This window comes from Rhinoderma darwinii, unplaced genomic scaffold (assembly GCF_050947455.1).
Source record: "Rhinoderma darwinii isolate aRhiDar2 unplaced genomic scaffold, aRhiDar2.hap1 Scaffold_965, whole genome shotgun sequence".
NCBI lineage: Eukaryota > Metazoa > Chordata > Amphibia > Anura > Rhinodermatidae > Rhinoderma > Rhinoderma darwinii.
Genome location: NW_027464540.1, coordinates 1 through 20,204, shown reverse-complemented (window position 1 = coordinate 20,204; position 20,204 = coordinate 1). Strand labels below are relative to the sequence as shown.

At 41.6% G+C, this 20,204-nt stretch overlaps 3 non-coding genes and 1 pseudogene across 3 annotated transcripts; all 4 read left to right on the top strand.

Moving 5' to 3' along the window:
- The first annotated feature begins 3,676 nt into the window (after positions 1-3,676).
- On the top strand, positions 3,677-3,864 carry LOC142733599 (U2 spliceosomal RNA). The gene has a single exon (XR_012880218.1). It is a non-coding gene; the product is annotated as a U2 spliceosomal RNA (small nuclear RNA).
- A 6,944-nt stretch (positions 3,865-10,808) lies between these two features.
- LOC142733595 (U2 spliceosomal RNA) lies at positions 10,809-10,999 on the top strand. Its single transcript, XR_012880216.1, has one exon. It is a non-coding gene; the product is annotated as a U2 spliceosomal RNA (small nuclear RNA).
- Positions 11,000-12,241: 1,242 nt separating this feature from the next.
- LOC142733594 (U2 spliceosomal RNA) lies at positions 12,242-12,432 on the top strand. The gene has a single exon (XR_012880215.1). It is a non-coding gene; the product is annotated as a U2 spliceosomal RNA (small nuclear RNA).
- A 6,183-nt stretch (positions 12,433-18,615) lies between these two features.
- Positions 18,616-18,882, top strand: LOC142733607 (U2 spliceosomal RNA; annotated as a pseudogene).
- Positions 18,883-20,204: the final 1,322 nt, after the last annotated feature.

Below are 20,204 nucleotides of genomic sequence, written 5' to 3'. Positions count from 1 at the left end.
AAGGTAGTTCCTCTCCTGAATCATCCCCTTTCTCGCTAGAGTCAGACGAGGGCGGGGAGATGAGTTCAAGCGAGATTTCTGGTATTGCTGGTGGAGGCCAAGTCTGATTTTAAGTAACACGATTATTTATTTTTTAAAATCAAGACTAACACAATTAAAACTCCACGATGTCTGAAATAAAGGGGATCTCCCTCAACGTGAGGGGCGCCAAGTCCAAAGTCAGAAGGGTTGCTCTCTTCAGTTTTTTATCTGGCCTGGCAGCCTCTGTTTTTTTCCTGCAGGAGTGCGGCATTCCCCATGCAATGAAGTACCATAAATACAAAGAGGATTGGAAGTATGGTCCATCAGTCTGGTCTGGATCTAACGAGTCCAGATCAGCAGGGGTCGCCATTCTTTTTAAGGGAAACGTTTTTATTGATTTTATTCAAGAGATTCTTCCAGGACGTATTTTATTGGTTAAAGCTTTTATTGACGGCGTAAAATGGCAGTTTTTAAATTTTTACGGCTCACCTGACAAAAAGGAGAGAGCAGAGATGCTAGAAATGTTACCTCTTTTTATTAATACAACTGAGCCTTTTATCCTCGCAGGTGATTTTAACTGTATCCTGAGGGGGGAACGCCGGCTTACCAGTACTACAAGTAGGAATTACGATAAGACCTCTGGACTGCTCAAAGATATTGTAAATGATTTTAAATTAACAGATTTGTACAAAGAATGTAATAGGAGCAGCCCAGAGGAAGCCGGCGTTACCTGGAGCAACGCCACCTGTAGCTCCAGGATAGATTTTATTTTTTGTAATGAGAATGTACTGCCTTTTAATTGTGAAGTTTTAACTAATGTTTTCTCAGATCACAAGCTTTTATCATTTTATGTAAAGCGTGATTTTAATAAACCAGTGTGTAAGAAGTCCTGGAAGTTAAATGTTTCCCTTTTAGATGATCCACAGGTTTTTACTGATTTTATTGAATTTTACCAAAAATGCAGGCGGGGGAGAGACATGCGTACTCCCATCAGTGCATGGTGGGAGAAAATGAAAAAAAGAATAAAGGAATTTTTTATTAAAAAGAGCGTGGCGAAAGCCAGAGAAAAACATGCTTTTTTTAAAATTCTCAGCACCCGTCTGCAGACCCTGTACAAGATGAGAGATAATGAAATTGACGTTAAAACTGACATCACTAATTTAAAAAAAGAAATAGCCCAGTGCCTGGAGCAGAAAGGCAAAGAGATCATTTTCCGTTCCAAAATTCAGCATGTGGAGGAGAATGAGACCTGCTCCAGGTACTTTTTTAAAAAAATTAACAATAAAAAGGCTATTATTAAAAATATTGAAGGTGTGTCAGATGTACAGGGTATTTTAAGTAAAGTTCATGAGTTTTATGCTGACCTTTTTAGTGTTAAAACTGTGGATCATAATTTTATGCGTGACTCACTGAAGGAGATTACTACTGTTTTAGACCCTGTCTCCCAGAATTTTTTATTACAGGAGCTGACGGAGCAGGAGGTTTTAGAAACGGTAAAGAGTTTTAAAGCCGGAAAAGTTCCCGGACCGGACGGTATACCCAGTGAGTTTTATGTCAAATTTTATGACATTTTAAAAGAGGATCTTTTTAGCCTTTTTTATGAAGTTTTTAATTCCAAGATGCTGCCTAAGTCCTGGCGGAAGGGTGAGGTCTCCCTGCTACATAAGAAAGGTGACATCGCAGTTTTGAAGAACTGGAGACCAATAACCCTTCTGAATAGCGACTATAAAATAATGGCAAAAGTGTGCGCAAATAGATTAAAAGCCATAATACCCCACATTGTACACTCTAACCAGGTGTGTGGGGTGCCAGGCCGCAGCATCTGGGATAATCTTAACCTGGTAAAAGATGTGATTGAGGACACGAGGTCTAGAAGAGGTAAATTAGCCATTTTATCTATAGACTTCGAGAAGGCGTTCGACCGTGTCTCTCATTTTTATCTTTTTAAGGTTTTAGAGCGTATGGGTATACCTGAAGGATTTTTATTATCACTTAAAGCCTTTTATAAAGATTGCACAAGCAAAATTTTAGTGAATGGTTTTAAGACACAGGACGTGATTTTAGACTCAGGGGTGAAGCAGGGGTGTCCCTTGTCCCCACTGCTTTTTATTTGCGCATTAGAGCCTCTACTGTGTACAATTCGCCGCGATAAGTTAATACGTGGAGTCCCCCTGCCCGGGGGTGGCGGCGTAGAGGCTAAAGCAGTGGGGTACATGGACGATGTAGCGGTTTTTTGCAGGGACACCCTGTCGCTTCAGAGAACCCTCAGACAAATTGAGTTTTATTGCTGTGCTTCCGGTTTTAAGGTGAACTTCGACAAAAGTAATATTTTAAATATAGGAAGCATGGCTTTTAGAGACATACCCGTCCCTGTGTCAGATAATATTACGATTTTAGGTGTCTCCTTCAGTGAGTGCGATAATGGTTTTATCAGTTGGGACATGGTGGCGCAGAAGGTAAATCAAAAAATATGTATGTGGAACATGAGAAAACTTACCATGGAGGGAAAAGTTTTAATTATTAAAATGGTCATTTTACCCCTGCTTTTATATCTCAGTATGGTTTTCCCTCCCCCCACGGTTTTATTGCAAAAAATTACTAAAGCATGTTTTACCTTCTTTTGGAGTTCCAGAATGGAGAAACTTAAAAGAGAGATTGTGATGAAATCCAAACCGAAGGGTGGCAAAGATTTTCCGAATTTTAACAGGTTTCTTTTAATCAAGTTCTTCAGTTTCTGTTTTAATTCCCTTTTTAAAGAACATTATTGGTCCTACTTTTTACGTTTTAATACAGGGTTTTTAATGCGAAGGTTTGGGTGGTTCAACATTGTTTTATCCTCACCTTACGCTTTTAAACTCTCAATAAACTATGTGATTTTAGAAAAGATAGTGACCTTATTCAACCTGAAGGGAAAAAATGTAAATGAGCTGAAAAATAGTAAAAAATTAATTAAAGACCTAAGAGAAAGTGAGACGGTCAGCAGGATTGAGAATTTTAATGAGGAACGAAGTGCTTTTATCTTCAAAATTATTAATGTGTTTTATCTTTTTAATACACAGATGGACCTGGCCTGGAGCTGCATTCATCAATGTCTTCCATGCCGGGCATTCCAATACAGAAGGAGGCTCGCGAGGTCTGCCGTCTGCCCGAGGGAAGGCTGCCAGGCCGAGGAAACGATTCGACACATTTTTTGGACGTGTGATTTTGCGAAGGAATTTTGGAAAAAAATATTCCCTCTTTTGGTAAAGATGGCAGACCTGAAAGACTTGAATTATGAAGATATTTTATATGGACTATTTGGATGCCCAACCGCGAGCCAAAAGATAATAGCGTGGAAGACGATGAATTGCGCCAAAGAAGCTCTATGGAAGGCCAGGAACATCCTGATTTTTAAGCACGATGTTTTATCTACTGATGATGTTTTAGGTCTTTGTTTTAGCGAAATGTACATTTATTATTTATTAGACAAAAAAAGAAATGCCACCCTTCTTAATAAATGGTTTGTGAAAGAATGGAACTCCAACATATAAAGATTTGCCACCATGTCCCTTTTATGTAATGTAATGCAATGAAATATTGATTTTATTGTTATTCATTTGTACAAAAGTTGGTTTTATTGTAAACTGTATTTTTTATCATGAAATAAATCATTGACACCCCTGAAAAGGGGTAGCCAACTTAAAAAAAAAATCTGTTCTTATCAGTTTAATATCTGATACGTCCCCTATCTGGGGACCATATATTAAATGGATTTTTAGAACAGGGAGATGGAAATAGAGCTTGCTCTGTCCACTCCATGCATTGACCTGGTATTGCAGTATTTCCAGGACCGGTGCACCCTTTCCTTATGTGTTGACTAAAATCAGATTCCAAAAGTGTTTTTTGTGTTTGCCATTGTTTCTGTCTTTCTGAAGGGATCTCCCCTTTTAATCCCATTATTTCAACACCTGTTGGACAATGCATGAGTGATAATGAGCTAATTGATTAAATGCAATTAATGAATACATTGCCACCTCTTGTTTTGTGTCGTCTGTGTGTCTGTGTTTCCGGCATTTCACATTGGAACAGCTCATTCACCTTCCTTGTCTTCTCTCCGCCCTCCCTTTTAGGTAAGTTAAAGAGCTGCACCTGAGCCAGCCACTGATTGATGCAGCACCACAGTCAAATAGTGATGTGGAGTAGGGGAACAGCAAACAGCCATTAAAGCCGCCCGCCCGCCCGCCACAATGGACCTACCTGTGTACACTAGATGGATGTGATGGAATGTACTGTCGTCCCTACATTTCAAGAAGGAGTAAGAATTGCAGTTGCAACAAAGCCTTGCTTGCCTACAAAGAGAGCAGCAATTTGGATTTGTTACTATGTTACCTAGAAGAATAACAAACTGTGCAAGGATGGAGGTTGTAGGAGCAAGGAGAAGTTGTCTGTAAAGTTGGTGGATGCTTATTTTCCATTTTGCAGTCCCTTGTCTCCCTCTTGTGGCCTCCTGGAGGCAACTAGCTGTGCAAAAAAAGACAGCCTGGCGGCCTTCTGTTGCAGTGTTGCCCTCTCAGGCAACACTGAGTGACTGACTGAGCCGCACCGTCTTATATAAAGTTCAGACGGAACTTTGCACATGTCATAGTGGAGCCCTGAGGAGCCAGAGCCAGCTTTCTGACATCATAATGGGGCCTCAGAGATAAAAGCCTGGGCCCAGGCAGTGTTGGTCAGTGCTGCTCAGCAGGCAGCACTGGACTGGACTGGATTACAGCTGATACAAGGTGTGAAGGAACAAGGGGTGGCTGTGGGCATGCACTTGCTGCCGCTGCCAGTGTTTATCTGCATGGCAGCAGGGCATTTGGGCATTGCCAGGAAGGCGTTTTTATGTAGATTCCTCCTATTTCAGCACTGCATTGTGGTGCAAGCAAAAGAAGCAAATCCTGTCTGGCTTCATCTCCGGCCTTTATTCACCTCCCGTGTAGCTGTGAGTGTGTGAGCCTGCAGGGCCCCATGGAATTGCCTAGAAGTAGGCTGAATCGCTGCAAGGGCTGAACAGCAGTATCGGGCAGGCTCGGGCAACGCGCGGCCCGTTCGGGTTATCGCTTCTCGGCCTTCTGGCTAAGCTCAAGTGGTTTAGCTAGGGGGACCTTGGGAGTACGCTCTTCCTTCGGCCTTGTGGCATCGGCAGCTTGCTGTCTTAAGCCACCTGCTGCTATAGGGGGAAGACTACGAACAAGACCGAAAAGGCGATCGATCATCATGGGTGTGATCATCCGTTATATTTCAGCCGGCGAAGCGCGGATTCGTTTTTCCTTTCGATTTGAAGTGGAGGAGAGCAAGGTGGATCGGTTCCAGTTACCTTACTTCGTGAGAGAAATCCTTTACAAGATCTTGTTGGTGAAGAAGGAGACCATCGTTTGCCTGAGGGATTCCAGGAAAGGAGCCTACATTTTGACCTTGGATTCTATTTCTGCCTGCCAAAATTTATTTGAGGTACTCAAGACCTGCAAAGAGAACCCGGAGCTCGATGGACTGATCGTAACCATTCTTTATTCTGGTGGGGATGTGCCTTTGGTGGTATGTATGTATAACCCTTTTGTGCCTGTGGAGGACATTGCTTTGTTTCTGAGAAAATACTGCATTAGCATAAAATATTCGCATAAGGTCATGAACTCGGAAGATTTGTGGACTGGCAAACACAAGTTTTTTGTTAAATTGGCTGGAGATCCAGGTGGTGTTGGGGGACTGTGTCATCCACCATCAAACTTTTCCATTGGGCGTGACAAGGGATATCTCTTTTACCCAGAGATGCCTCTGTTTTGCAGGAAGTGTAAGAAATTTGGCCACACTGCAGATGGTTGTGAAAGTCCGGCTGTCTTTTGTGGTCGCTGTAATAAAGAAGGTCATCTGTCTAAGGACTGCAGCACAATGGTCTGCAATGTTTGTGGAGAAGAAGGTCATGCCTTTAAAGGCATGGTGTCGCCCCAAAAACATGTTTTTTTTTTTAAATTTAAACATTTAGTGTGTGGGTGATTAAACATTGTTCAAATTTTTTTTATTTTTTTCGCGAGTCAAGAAATATTATAAATTTTTTCAAATTTTTCAAAATTTATAATACTACCCATTTTTGGTCACTAGATGGAGCTGTTTGGAGCTAGTTCCCAAAATTGCAGCATTGCAACATTGGGTTAAAAGCTATCGCTCTAGTGAGCGCTCAGCATCCCCCCCTCCTTTATCCTGGCTAGTGCCGGGATAAACGAGGGGTTTGAAAGGTTTAACCTGCTACACTGTGTGTCGCCATTTTTTGAGGTAACTCACAGTGTAGTAGGTTTACATGCAGTAGTAAACACACACAAACACTAACATACATTGAAATCTCTTACCTGCTCCTGCCGCCGCGGCCCGTCCGCTCCCTTTGCTGCCGCTGTCCCATGTGCACTTGTCCGGAAGCCGCGACCGGAAGTAGTAATATCACTGTCCGGCCGCGACTTCCGGTCCACAGGAAAATGGCGCCGGACGGCGCCAATTTCGAATAGGACTGTGTGGGAGCGGCGCATGCGCAGTTCCCACACAGACGCCGTACACGGCAGTCAATGGGACGGGAGCCGTTCGCAGTCCCTATGGGACTGTGGCTGCCGTGTTCCATGTCTGTGTGTGTCGTTAATCGACACACACAGAAATGGAACAAAAAATGGCAGCCCCCATAGGGAAAAAAAAGTGTGAAAAAAAGAAACAGTAAAACACAAACACACAAATGAAAATAAACGTTTATATTAAGGCACTAACATCTTTAACATATAAATAAAATATTTGTGATGACACTGTTCCTTTAAGGACTGCAGTATGCGTACGTCCAGATCTTGGGCTGATCGAGTGGCTGGAAGGGGTGGCGCTGTCCAGGTTGGGCTCCCTGCTGCGGACCCAGGGGGGAGTAATCAACCTGAGCAGCCAAAACTACTTGCAGAGAAGCCAACAGTGAAAATCAAGACCGGGGTGGAGCTTGTGGGGCACTCTGCTGCTGCAGCTGAGGTGGGGAGGGCACTCCCTGCTGAGGCTGTAGCTGATGGAAAGCCCAGATCAAGTGAGGAAGCCATGGAAGTCGCCTCAAGGGAAACAAAACGCAAGAAAGGCAAAAAAGACGGGGAGGAGCAACCCCTGGGAGTTAAAAGACCCTCAAAGATGAGTGCAGAAGAAATTGATACATGTCAGTTAATGTCAAGGCCTCTAATACCACTAATGTCAGCGTCTGATCCTTTCAATATTGAGGATTTTGTAAGTCCAGAGTCAATATTGGGCTTTATATCCGAAAGTTCGAGCTCCAGCTGATAAAATCATCTATTAGATGGCATCTTTAAAATATGCCTCACTTAATGTGAGAAGTTTGAAGAGCCCCACTCGGAGGGCTGCTTTATTTAAGTATTTGGAGTCTGTGGACTGTTCTATTTATTTTTTACAGGAATGTGCAATTGATCACAGCCCAAATTACAGTGATATCCGGAAGGACTGGACTATTGGGCCATCAGTCTGGTCTGGAGATAACATAAATAAAAATTCGGGTGTTGGGGTTTTATTTAGAGGTTCAGATATACAAATATTGTCATATTTTGAGATTGTTCCTGGGAGAGCTCTACAGGTGAATGTCAAGTATAATGGGTTAGAGATCAAGTTGATAAATGTATATGCTTCACCTGAGAAACAAGAAAGGGCTGATTTGCTTAATGATATGCAAGTTTTTATCCCAGGCCCAACACCGATTCTAATGGCTGGTGATTTTAATTGTAATATGAGTGGTGAACAGCGTGAGAGTAGAAGTGTACATGTGAGAACGGATAAAACAGAGAAACAACTTAAAAATTTTACAATAGATTTTAATCTCTCTGATATGTGGAAGAGTTTACATCCCAATGACCCTGGATATACTTGGGAGAATAATGTCTGTAAATCTAGAATAGATTTTGTTTTAATATCAGATAGTGTTAAATTGAATAATATTTCTCTTTTATCTAACATATTCTCAGATCATAAATTGTTGTATGCACATGTCACTTTACCTGGCCTGGAGAAAGGAAGAGGAGTCTGGAAACTCAATACTACATTGCTGGAAGATATGCAAATTAAAAATGAGTTTATCCTTGTATATAAAAAATGGAGGTTGGGTCAGTCTAGATACGAGAGTATTCTGGCATGGTGGGAGGAGGTAAAGAAATGGATAAAACAGTTTTTTATTAGGAAAGGGATGCAAAAGGCCAGGGAAAAAAAACAGTGGTTTAAAGTATTGAACACAAAAATGCAGACGTATTACAGGTTAAAACAAGAGGGGCTAGAAATGGATGATGTTATTGCAATGACAAAAAGTGATATCAAGAATGCGATAAGTGCAAAAGGTAAGGAGGTGATTTTTAATGCAAAAGTGCAATGTTTAGAAAATGATGAGAAATGTTCAAGGTTTTTCTTTAAAAAAGTGGTGGAAAATAAAGGAATGATTGTCGAGATGGAAGGTAAGAAGACAAATGACGAGATTTTAGTAGAAGCGCAGAAGTTTTATCAGGATCTTTTTAATAAAAAAACAATTGACCATTCTTTTACGGAAGACCTTTTAAATGCTATGGATTTAAAACTCGAGAATTCTGATCAGGAAAGTCTATGTGAGAGTGTGAGTTTACCAGAACTGTTGAGTGTGTTTAAAAGTTTCTCTAAGGGGAAAACACCAGGCTCTGACGGATTACCCGTGGAGTTTTACTTATGCTTCTGGTCTATTTTAAAAGATGATCTTATAAGTGTTTTTAAAAACGCTTTTTTATGTAAAATTTTGCCGGCCTCCTGGCGTGATGGAGTAGTTACTCTGATTTTTAAGAAAGGTGATAGGACAAAATTGGAGAACTGGAGACCTATAACCTTATTAAATGTGGATTATAAAGTGTTAGCAAAGGTCTTAGTAAATAGGATGAAAAAAGTGATCTCCAAAGTAATTCACAGTGACCAAGTATGTGGAGTGCCAGGGAGGAAAGTAAGTGATCATCTTAATCTTATCAGAGACGTTCTATGGTATCAGAAACAATGCAAACAGAGAATGGCGATTTTATCTTTAGATTTTCAAAAGGCCTATGATAGGGTCTCGCATGAATTTTTATTGATGGTCTTAAAAAGAATGTGCTTTCCTGATTTTATTATTGAAAGAATTGCGCTTTTATATAAAAATTGTGTTAGTCGTATTTTAGTAAATGGTTTTCTGTCTCAAGAAGTGTTTTTGCAATCGGGAGTTAAACAAGGATGCCCGCTGTCCCCGATACTTTTTATATGTACAATAGAGCCACTTTTAACCCTTTTAAGGAAAGATAAGATTATTAAAGGTGTGCCAATTCCTGGGAGTGGAGGACAAAGTGTCAAAACTATAGCCTATATGGACGATGTTAACATTTTTTGCACAAATGAATCATCCTTGAAACGTGCAATAAGGCAAACTGAATACTTTTGTGAGGGTTCTGCCTTTAGATTAAACAAAGAGAAATGTGATTGCTTTGCAATAGGGGAATGGTGCAATACGGAAGTACAAGTGCAATATAATAAGATCAAGATTTTAGGGATTATCTTTGATAGTGGAAATAATGGAGAAGAAAGTTGGTCTATAGTGAAAGAGAAAGTACAAAAGAAGATTAGTTTTTGGAAAATGAGAAAATTAACTATTGAGGGGAAGATACTTATTATGAAATCTCTGCTTTTACCTATAATGTTATATCTAAGCATGGTTTTCCCACCGAAAGAATGCACTTTAAAGTTTTTAAATAAGATTTGTTTTCATTTTATATGGAGTTCAAAAATGGATAAAATTAAAAGAGAGGTTATGTTTACAGCAAAGAAATTGGGAGGTAAAGATGTACCAAACATTAAGAGGTTTTTATATGTGAAATTCTTTTCTATGTGTTTTAATGGCCTACACGGTCATAGTTATTGGTCGTATTTTCTAAGATATGCTGCTGGTCATATTTTTAGGAAAAGAAAATGGATAACCTTGTCTTTAACATCGCCTGTTCTATATGTTCCCCCAATTCATTATGCTATTTTAGAAAGAATTATTCATATGTATGATATTAGTGGTTTTGATGCAAATGTTTTAAGTAATACAAGAAAATTAAATTTGGAAGTTAGGAAGAATGAACAACTATCAATGGTTTTAAATTATTCTGTTGAAAGGACTCAAAAAATATGGAGAATGACCAATATGGCTTTCCTGTCAAATGAACTCAAGGACTTAGCATGGCAAATTGTACACAAATGTTTACCTACCCGAGATTTTCAACATAAGAGAAGGCTAGTTAGAACTGCAAAATGTACGAGAGCAGGATGTTTTAATGATGAGACAGTTCTACATTTATTTTGGAATTGTTTTTATGCTCAAAATGTTTGGCGTTATATTGGTTCTCTGTTGAAATTTGTATCCGATCTTAATGTTTTGAATCATGAAGTAATACTATATGGTGTTTTTAATGTCCCGACTAGTGAAAAGAGTCGAGTTCTATGGATTACTGTAAATTGTATAAAGATGGCTTTGTGGAAAGTTAGAAACATCTTGCTTTTTAAACGTGATTCAATTACAGAGAAGGACTGTATTAAGTTGGCTCTTAGTGAGATGTACGTTTTTTATCTCCTGGACAAAAAAAGGTTGGGACTGAGGAAAGCAAAAAGCCTTTGGAATATTCATCTATGGAATATGCTTCTGCAAGATTAAGTTGCTTTTCTGATGTCAGGACTTTGATGTTCCTTGTTCTTATCTGTTGTTCATGTTTTGAAAAATTCTTCTGATATAATGTATTGTATTTTCTGAATAATTCAATAAAAAAGTAAAAAATCTGTTCTTATCAGTTTAATATCTGATACGTCCCCTATCTGGGGACCATATATTAAATGGATTTTTAGAACAGGGAGATGGAAATAGAGCTTGCTCTGTCCACTCCACGCATTGACCTGGTATTGCAGTATTTCCAGGACCGGTGCACCCTTTCCTTATGTGTTGACTAAAATCAGATTCCAAAAGTGTTTTTTGTGTTTGCCATTGTTTCTGTCTTTCTGAAGGGATCTCCCCTTTTAATCCCATTATTTCAACACCTGTTGGACAATGCATGAGTGATAATGAGCTAATTGATTAAATGCAATTAATGAATACATTGCCACCTCTTGTTTTGTGTCGCCTGTGTGTCTGTGTTTCCGGCATTTCACATTGGAACAGCTCATTCACCTTCCTTGTCTTCTCTCCGCCCTCCCTTTTAGGTAAGTTAAAGAGCTGCACCTGAGCCAGCCACTGATTGATGCAGCACCACAGTCAAATAGTGGAGTGGAGTAGGGGAACAGCAAACAGCCATTAAAGCCGCCCGCCCGCCCGCCCGCCCGCCACAATGGACCTACCTGTGCACACTAGATGGATGTGATGGAATGTACTGTCGTCCCTACATTTCAAGAAGGAGTAAGAGTTGCAGTTGCAACAAAGCCTTGCTTGCCTACAAAGAGAGCAGCAATTTGGATTTGTTACTATGTTACCTAGAAGAATAACAAACTGTGCAAGGATGGAGGTTGTAGGAGCAAGGAGAAGTTGTCTGTAAAGTTGGTGGATGCTTATTTTCCATTTTGCAGTCCCTTGTCTCCCTCTTGTGGCCTCCTGGAGGCAACTAGCTGTGCAAAAAAAGACAGCCTGGCGGCCGGCTGTTGCAGTGTTGCCCTCTCAGGCAACACTGAGTGACTGACTGAGCCGCACCGTCTTATATAAAGTTCAGACGGAACTTTGCACGTGTCATAGTGGAGCCCTGAGGAGCCAGAGCCAGCTTTCTGACATCATAATGGGGCCTCAGAGATAAAAGCCTGGGCCCAGGCAGTGTTGGTCAGTGCTGCTCAGCAGGCAGCACTGGACTGGACTGGATTACAGCTGATACAAGGTGTGAAGGAACAAGGGGTGGCTGTGGGCATGCACTTGCTGCCGCTGCCAGTGTTTATCTGCATGGCAGCAGGGCATTTGGGCGTTGCCAGGAAGGCGTTTTTATGTAGATTCCTCCTCTTTCAGCACTGCATTGTGGTGCAAGCAAAAGAAGCAAATCCTGTCTGGCTTCCTCTCCGGCCTTTATTCACCTCCCGTGTAGCTGTGAGTGTGTGAGCCTGCAGGGCCCCATGGAATTGCCTAGAAGTAGGCTGAATCGCTGCAAGGGCTGAACAGCAGTATCGGGCAGGCTCGGGCAACGCGCGGCCCGTTCGGGTTATCGCTTCTCGGCCTTTTGGCTAAGATCAAGTGTAGTATCTGTTCTTATCAGTTTAATATCTGATACGTCCCCTATCTGGGGACCATATATTAAATGGATTTTTAGAACAGGGAGATGGAAATAGAGCTTGCTCTGTCCACTCCACGCATTGACCTGGTATTGCAGTATTTCCTTATGTGTTGACTAAAATCAGATTCCAAAAGTGTTTTTTGTGTTTGCCATTGTTTCTGTCTTTCTGAAGGGATCTCCCCTTTTAATCCCATTATTTCAACACCTGTTGGACAATGCATGAGTGATAATGAGCTAATTGATTAAATGCAATTAATGAATACATTGCCACCTCTTGTTTTGTGTCGTCTGTGTGTCTGTGTTTCCGGCATTTCACATTGGAACAGCTCATTCACCTTCCTTGTCTTCTCTCCGCCCTCCCTTTTAGGTAAGTTAAAGAGCTGCACCTGAGCCAGCCACTGATTGATGCAGCACCACAGTCAAATAGTGGAGTGGAGTAGGGGAACAGCAAACAGCCATTAAAGCCGCCCGCCCGCCCGCCACAATGGACCTACCTGTGTACACTAGATGGATGTGATGGAATGTACTGTCGTCCCTACATTTCAAGAAGGAGTAAGAATTGCAGTTGCAACAAAGCCTTGCTTGCCTACAAAGAGAGCAGCAATTTGGATTTGTTACTATGTTACCTAGAAGAATAACAAACTGTGCAAGGATGGAGGTTGTAGGAGCAAGGAGAAGTTGTCTGTAAAGTTGGTGGATGCTTATATTCCATTTTGCAGTCCCTTGTCTCCCTCTTGTGGCCTCCTGGAGGCAACTAGCTGTGCAAAAAAAGACAGCCTGGCGGCCGGCTGTTGCAGTGTTGCCCTCTCAGGCAACACTGAGTGACTGACTGAGCCGCACCGTCTTATATAAAGTTCAGACGGAACTTTGCACGTGTCATAGTGGAGCCCTGAGGAGCCAGAGCCAGCTTTCTGACATCATAATGGGGCCTCAGAGATAAAAGCCTGGGCCCAGGCAGTGTTGGTCAGTGCTGCTCAGCAGGCAGCACTGGACTGGACTGGACTGGATTACAGCTGATACAAGGTGTGAAGGAACAAGGGGTGGCTGTGGGCATGCACTTGCTGCCGCTGCCAGTGTTTATCTGCATGGCAGCAGGGCATTTGGGCGTTGCCAGGAAGGCGTTTTTATGTAGATTCCTCCTCTTTCAGCACTGCATTGTGGTGCAAGCAAAAGAAGCAAATCCTGTCTGGCTTCATCTCCGGCCTTTATTCACCTCCCGTGTAGCTGTGAGTGTGTGAGCCTGCAGGGCCCCATGGAATTGCCTAGAAGTAGGCTGAATCGCTGCAAGGGCTGAACAGCAGTATCGGGCAGGCTCGGGCAACGCGCGGCCCGTTCGGGTTATCGCTTCTCGGCCTTTTGGCTACGACCAAGTGTAGTAGTCAGGGTGCGAGTCCTGGAGTGATCCAGCAGTTTCCTTTGCAGGAGCTGCTGTCTAATTTTCTGTGGTTTTTACCGACAGTGTCTTATTGAAAAATGGCTGGGCTGAAGAATACCATCCGGATGGAAGTGGATCCCAAGGACCATCAGAAGAACAACCTCCGTTTTATGATTGAAAAGATCATTGAAGGTAAAGCTGGTGTGCAGAGAAATCTGATTTTTGCTGTTCAGGACTTCTGGAAAACAGGTGTGTACGACGTTACCTTCATAAATGAAGACATTTGCATAAACGTCTATGAATGGCTGCGCAGTAACAAGGATGACCCCATGATGCAAGGTATAAAATGTACGCCGTTGTTCGGATTGAATGAAATTGTTATCACGGTGCATGTTTACAATCCCTACACCAAGATGGAGGTACTTGTAAATTTTCTCCTTAACTACTGCCAGTATGTTAGAGATGGAGTACCCCAGGTGAATTGCATGGGTATTTTCAACTGCAAATACAAGTTCAGAGTGAAGTTGAAGCAGGACCCTAATTACTTAGGAGGTTTTATGCACCCACCTGCGAGTTTCTCTGTGGCAGGCCAGAGGGGGTTCATAATGTACCCTGGGCAGCCAAAGTACTGCAGAAATTGTTTTCTTTTTGGTCATACACAGGATGTTTGTACTAAAGGAAGTTGCTGCAGGAACTGTAAGCAGGAGGGGCACACAGCTAATGAGTGTCCTATTCCACGTGCCTGTGATATCTGTGGTAAAACTGACCATTTATTTAGAGATTGCCCCAATGCAGCTGCACAGAAGGAGCAGAATCAGAAGAGGGCGGAGGAGGCTCAGCAAAGAGAAGTGGAGCGGCGGGAACACAGTGCAACGCAAAGGAGATCATTTGCAAGTGTGGTAAGAGGCCCAGCCAGTGAAGAGGTAAGGAGTGGTGATGAGACTACTACACAAACACCTGTGGTGAGTGCCCTGCCCCCGCTTTTACCTCCTTTGAGAAGTTTGGAGGAAGTGATTGAGGAGTTCACCAGCTCTGTTCATGCATCTGACCCATGTAACATAGAGGAATATCCATCTGGGACAGAGACTATAAAGAGTCAAAGGGAGGGTGGTGGGGATAAAAGCTCTGAGGAAGACAGTCAAACCTTCTTGGTTCGCAGGGAAAAATCCTGTAAAAAAAGACGCACTGAGAAGAGTGAGAAGGAAGGTGTGGAAACAAGCAACCCTTTTCAGGTGCTGGAGATTGACTCTATGGACGCTGACACAGTTTGCCCTGCAGTTTAGGGATAAGTGATGTGTTTCACTCACCTGTGGTCTTCACATTATGCAAGGAAGAGGAGACCTCTGGGAAGAGAAATTTGTGTTATTTTTAGTCCTATGTGCAAAAATGTATTTTGTTGTACTTTTATGTATTTCCTTCTTAGGTTGCTCTCCATGAGCTAGAAGTTTTAAGTTGAATATGGGCTTCAGGATAGTGTCTCAAAATGTCAGAGTCTTCAAGAGTAAAAATAGACGAGCTGCTATTCTAGAGTTCCTGGCACAGGAAAGTGCTTCTATTTTTTGTTTGCAGGAATGTGGTTTGTGTGAGTCAATTGGAAGTGATGAATGGGTGCATGGTAGTATGGTATGGTCAGGCAGTGTGTTAAATAAAAATGATGGGGTGGGAGTTTTGTTTAAAGGGAGGGAAGTATCTTTAGTTAGTTATACTGTTATAGAACAAGGTAGATGCATTTTAGTTATCTTTGAGTACAAAAATGTACAGTTATGTTTAATTAATATATATGCTCCAACAAATAAAGCAGAAAGAAATGTTTTATTTGAAAAAATTAAGTTTTTCATTCCAGGGAGAATGCCTGTAATTTTAGTTGGTGATCTAAATTGTGATCTCACTAAGAGTAATGTTGACATATCAGGGAAAACATTTTTGGATTTAGTTAGTGATTTTAATTTATCAGATATGCAAAAGTTATGTAAAATAGACCCGAATTTAAATACCTATCATGCTGATAGGGGGAGAATTCATAGTAGGTTGGATTATTGCTTTGTTTCGCAAAATGTTATTTCTTTAAGTTATAAACAGCATGGGGTTTTGTTTTCAGACCATGAGTGTGTAATATGTGAGGTGGATGTGGATGCAAAGGGTGTGTATGGGCGGGGTTTATGGAAATTAAATGTGAGTCTGTTGGAAAGTGAGGATGTGAGGCGGGAATATGCAAATCGGTATGCATGTTGGGTAAGGAAGAAAAGTGATTTTACTGATATCTGTAGGTGGTGGGATTGGGTTAAAATGAAGACAAGATCGTTTTTCAAAAATGTTGGGTATAAATTTGCTGCGATTAAGAGGGAAAAGTATGTGAGGTTGAATGCTCAGTTGAGTTTATTATATAAGTTAAGGGATGAAGGTTCTGATGTGAGTGAGGATATATTAGTTATCAAAAGAGAGATTAATGAATTTATGTTTGAGAGAGGTAAGAGTGTTATTTTTAGAGCAAAATTGGAGAGAATGGAATATGATGAGAAATGTACACGGTTTTTTTTCAAAAAAGTGTTTGGTAAAAAACAAAGTATGAATGTGTTGATTGGGGAGGATGGTAGTGAGGTGAGTGGTGATGATGTGAGTGAGGAAGTGGCAAAGTTCTATGAAGAGTTGTATGCAGAAAAATGGAGGGATGATACTTTGGAGAGTGAGGTGTTGAATGGGATGGATAAAAATTTGAGTGATGTTGAGAAAGAATGTGTTATGAAGGATGTGACTATGGATGAAGTATGGAAGGTAATAAATAGTATGGCTGTGAATAAGACACCAGGGGAAGATGGACTCCCTATAGAGTTCTATAGGTTAATGTGGGATGTGATTGGAAAAGATGTGATAGAATTGTGTAAATATATGTGGGTGAATGAAGAAATTACTGAAAGTATGCGTGCGGGTGTGATTGTGTTGATTCCGAAAAAGGGAGAGTTAAAGGAATTGAAAAATTGGCGCCCGATAACGTTACTCAATTGTGATTATAAGATTTACGCAAAAGTGATAGCCAATAGGATGCGTGATGTGATTGAGAGTGTGGTTGGGGATGAGCAATGTTGTGCGGTACCTGGGAGAAGAATACATGAGAATGTGTGTATGTTAAGAGATTGTTTGTGGGATTGTATGGAAAGGAAGAAGGATGTGCATTTGGTAAGTTTGGATTTTGAAAAAGCGTATGATAGGTTGTCTCATAAGTTTTTGTATAAGGTGTTGCTGAAAATGGGTTTTCCAGCTGAGTTTGTATGTAGAATTAGGAGTTTGTATGGTGGGATATATAGTCGTGTGTTATTGAATGGGTGTGTGGGTAGGAGAGTGATTGTGTCTTCTGGTGTGCGTCAAGGATGTCCGTTGTCACCGGTTGCTTTCATTTGTGCGATTGAGCCATTATTGTGTTTGTTAAGGAAAGATAAGGTTGTGCGTGGTGTTCAGATTCCAGGGAGTGGGGGGAGAGAGTGGAAGGTAAGTGGCTATATGGATGATGTGTGCGTTCTATGTGATTCTGAATGTGCTATAAAACGTGTGAAACTGTTAGTGTCCTTTTTTTGTGGCGCGTCTGCTTTTCGTGTTAACTGGAGTAAGAGTGAATGTAAAAGTTTTGGGAGCAGTAAGGTGAGGGGGGATATAGGGGTGAACATTGTGGATGGACCAATTAAGGTGTTGGGGGTGAAATTTACAGAAAAATTAGATGGGAAAGAATGTTGGGATGATGTGAAGAAGAAAGTGGAAAGTAAATTATGTTTTTGGAGGATGAGAAGTTTATCGTTTATTGGGAAGATTTTGATTATTAAGAGTGTTGTTTTGCCAATATACTTGTATATTGCTTTTGTGTTTACACCTAATTATATGTGTTTGAGGAGCTTAAATAGGATTTTGTTTGTTTTCTTGTGGGGATCAAAAATGGAGCGAGCAAGGAGGGAGGTGGTAATTAAATCTGTGAGGAATGGTGGATTGGGTTTTCCTAACTTAGAAGTATTCTTTGGGGTAAATATGTGTATTTTTCTTCTAAGAGTAGTTAGGGCAGACTTAAAATATTCTGTTATGTGTAAATATTTGTTTGGGACTTACCTGATTCGGATGAAGTGGTGTGCGAGAGATTTACGTAGTCCAGTTGCGTTTGTTGTGCCTGTATGGTATGTGTGGATGTATAAGTTTCTTGTGAAATATAAGTTGCATGGTGTGGATGTTAGGATGTTGCGCAATAAGAGCTTGGTGTACAGGATGATTGAGTGTGCGGAGACTGAGTGTGGTATAAATATGGTGAGAGGAAGAGATGTGGGGAAAGTATGGAAGAAAGTAAGAATGGATGGTTTGACAAATAAGCAGAGTGAATTGGTGTGGCAAAGTTTGCATGGAGTGTTACCAGTAAGAGAATTCCAGAGGAATCGTGGGCTAATTAGGAGTGATATGTGTCCAAGGTCTGATTGTAATGGAAGGGAGAGTGTTATTCATTTGTTCTGGAATTGTAAGTATGCAAGAGAAGTGATAAAGAGAATGGGACCGTTATGTAAGGAGTTGACTGGGGTGAGTTTGTTGTCTTTTGAAATGTTTATGTTTGGGTTGTGTGCGTGTAATGGAGAAAAAGAGAGAGTGTTGTGGTTGTTGCTTGCATGTATAAAAGAAGTATTATGGGATGTAAGGAATGTATATGTGTTTAAAAGGAAAGAACTGGCTGTTAGAGATAGTGTGAGAATGGCATTGGGAAAGCTATATGTTTGTTTTTTGTGGGATAAAAAGAGAAAAGGGGAAATGGATGCAGAGGGGGTGTGGAAAGTTAAAAAATGGATTGATATTGTTGATTGTTCATCATGATTTCTTTTTTCTGTAATGTTTTATGCAATGATGTTGCTGTTTTTGTTGTTTACCTTTGGAAAAATATATTTAGAATGTTTTCTGGATGATGATGGGACAGTTTTTTCGTGAAATTGTCATAGAACGGATATGGTTGTGGTTGATCGTATTCATTCCCATCTGAGGGAAAGCAAAAAAGAAGAAAAAAAAAAAAAAAAAAAAAAAAAAAAATCTGTTCTTATCAGTTTAATATCTGATACGTCCCCTATCTGGGGACCATATATTAAATGGATTTTTAGAACAGGGAGATGGAAATAGAGCTTGCTCTGTCCACTCCACGCATTGACCTGGTATTGCAGTATTTCCAGGACCGGTGCACCCTTTCCTTATGTGTTGACTAAAATCAGATTCCAAAAGTGTTTTTTGTGTTTGCCATTGTTTCTGTCTTTCTGAAGGGATCTCCCCTTTTAATCCCATTATTTCAACACCTGTTGGACAATGCATGAGTGATAATGAGCTAATTGATTAAATGCAATTAATGAATACATTGCCACCTCTTGTTTTGTGTCGTCTGTGTGTCTGTGTTTCCGGCATTTCACATTGGAACAGCTCATTCACCTTCCTTGTCTTCTCTCCGCCCTCCCTTTTAGGTAAGTTAAAGAGCTGCACCTGAGCCAGCCACTGATTGATGCAGCACCACAGTCAAATAGTGGAGTGGAGTAGGGGAACAGCAAACAGCCATTAAAGCCGCCCGCCCGCCCGCCCGCCACAATGGACCTACCTGTGTACACTAGATGGATGTGATGGAATGTACTGTCGTCCCTACATTTCAAGAAGGAGTAAGAATTGCAGTTGCAACAAAGCCTTGCTTGCCTACAAAGAGAGCAGCAATTTGGATTTGTTACTATGTTACCTAGAAGAATAACAAACTGTGCAAGGATGGAGGTTGTAGGAGCAAGGAGAAGTTGTCTGTAAAGTTGGTGGATGCTTATTTTCCATTTTGCAGTCCCTTGTCTCCCTCTTGTGGCCTCCTGGAGGCAACTAGCTGTGCAAAAAAAGACAGCCTGGCGGCCGGCTGTTGCAGTGTTGCCCTCTCAGGCAACACTGAGTGACTGACTGAGCCGCACCGTCTTATATAAAGTTCAGACGGAACTTTGCACGTGTCATAGTGGAGCCCTGAGGAGCCAGAGCCAGCTTTCTGACATCATAATGGGGCCTCAGAGATAAAAGCCTGGGCCCAGGCAGTGTTGGTCAGTGCTGCTCAGCAGGTAGCACTGGACCGGACTGGATTACAGCTGATACAAGGTGTGAAGGAACAAGGGGTGGCTGTGGGCATGCACTTGCTGCCGCTGCCAGTGTTTATCTGCATGGCAGCAGAGCATTTGGGCGTTGCCAGGAAGGCGTTTTTATGTAGATTCCTCCTCTTTCAGCACTGCATTGTGGTGCAAGCAAACGAAGCAAATCCTGTCTGGCTTCCTCTCCGGCCTTTATTCACCTCCCGTGTAGCTGTGAGTGTGTGAGCCTGCATTGCCCCATGGAATTGCCTAGAAGTAGGCTGAATCGCTGCAAGGGCTGAACAGCAGTATCGGGCAGGCTCGGGCAACGCGCGGCCCGTTCGGGTTATCGCTTCTCGGCCTTTTGGCTAAGATCAAGTGTAGTACTTTAGGGTATTGCCTTGTTTCTTGGTCAGGAGGTGCCCTGGTACC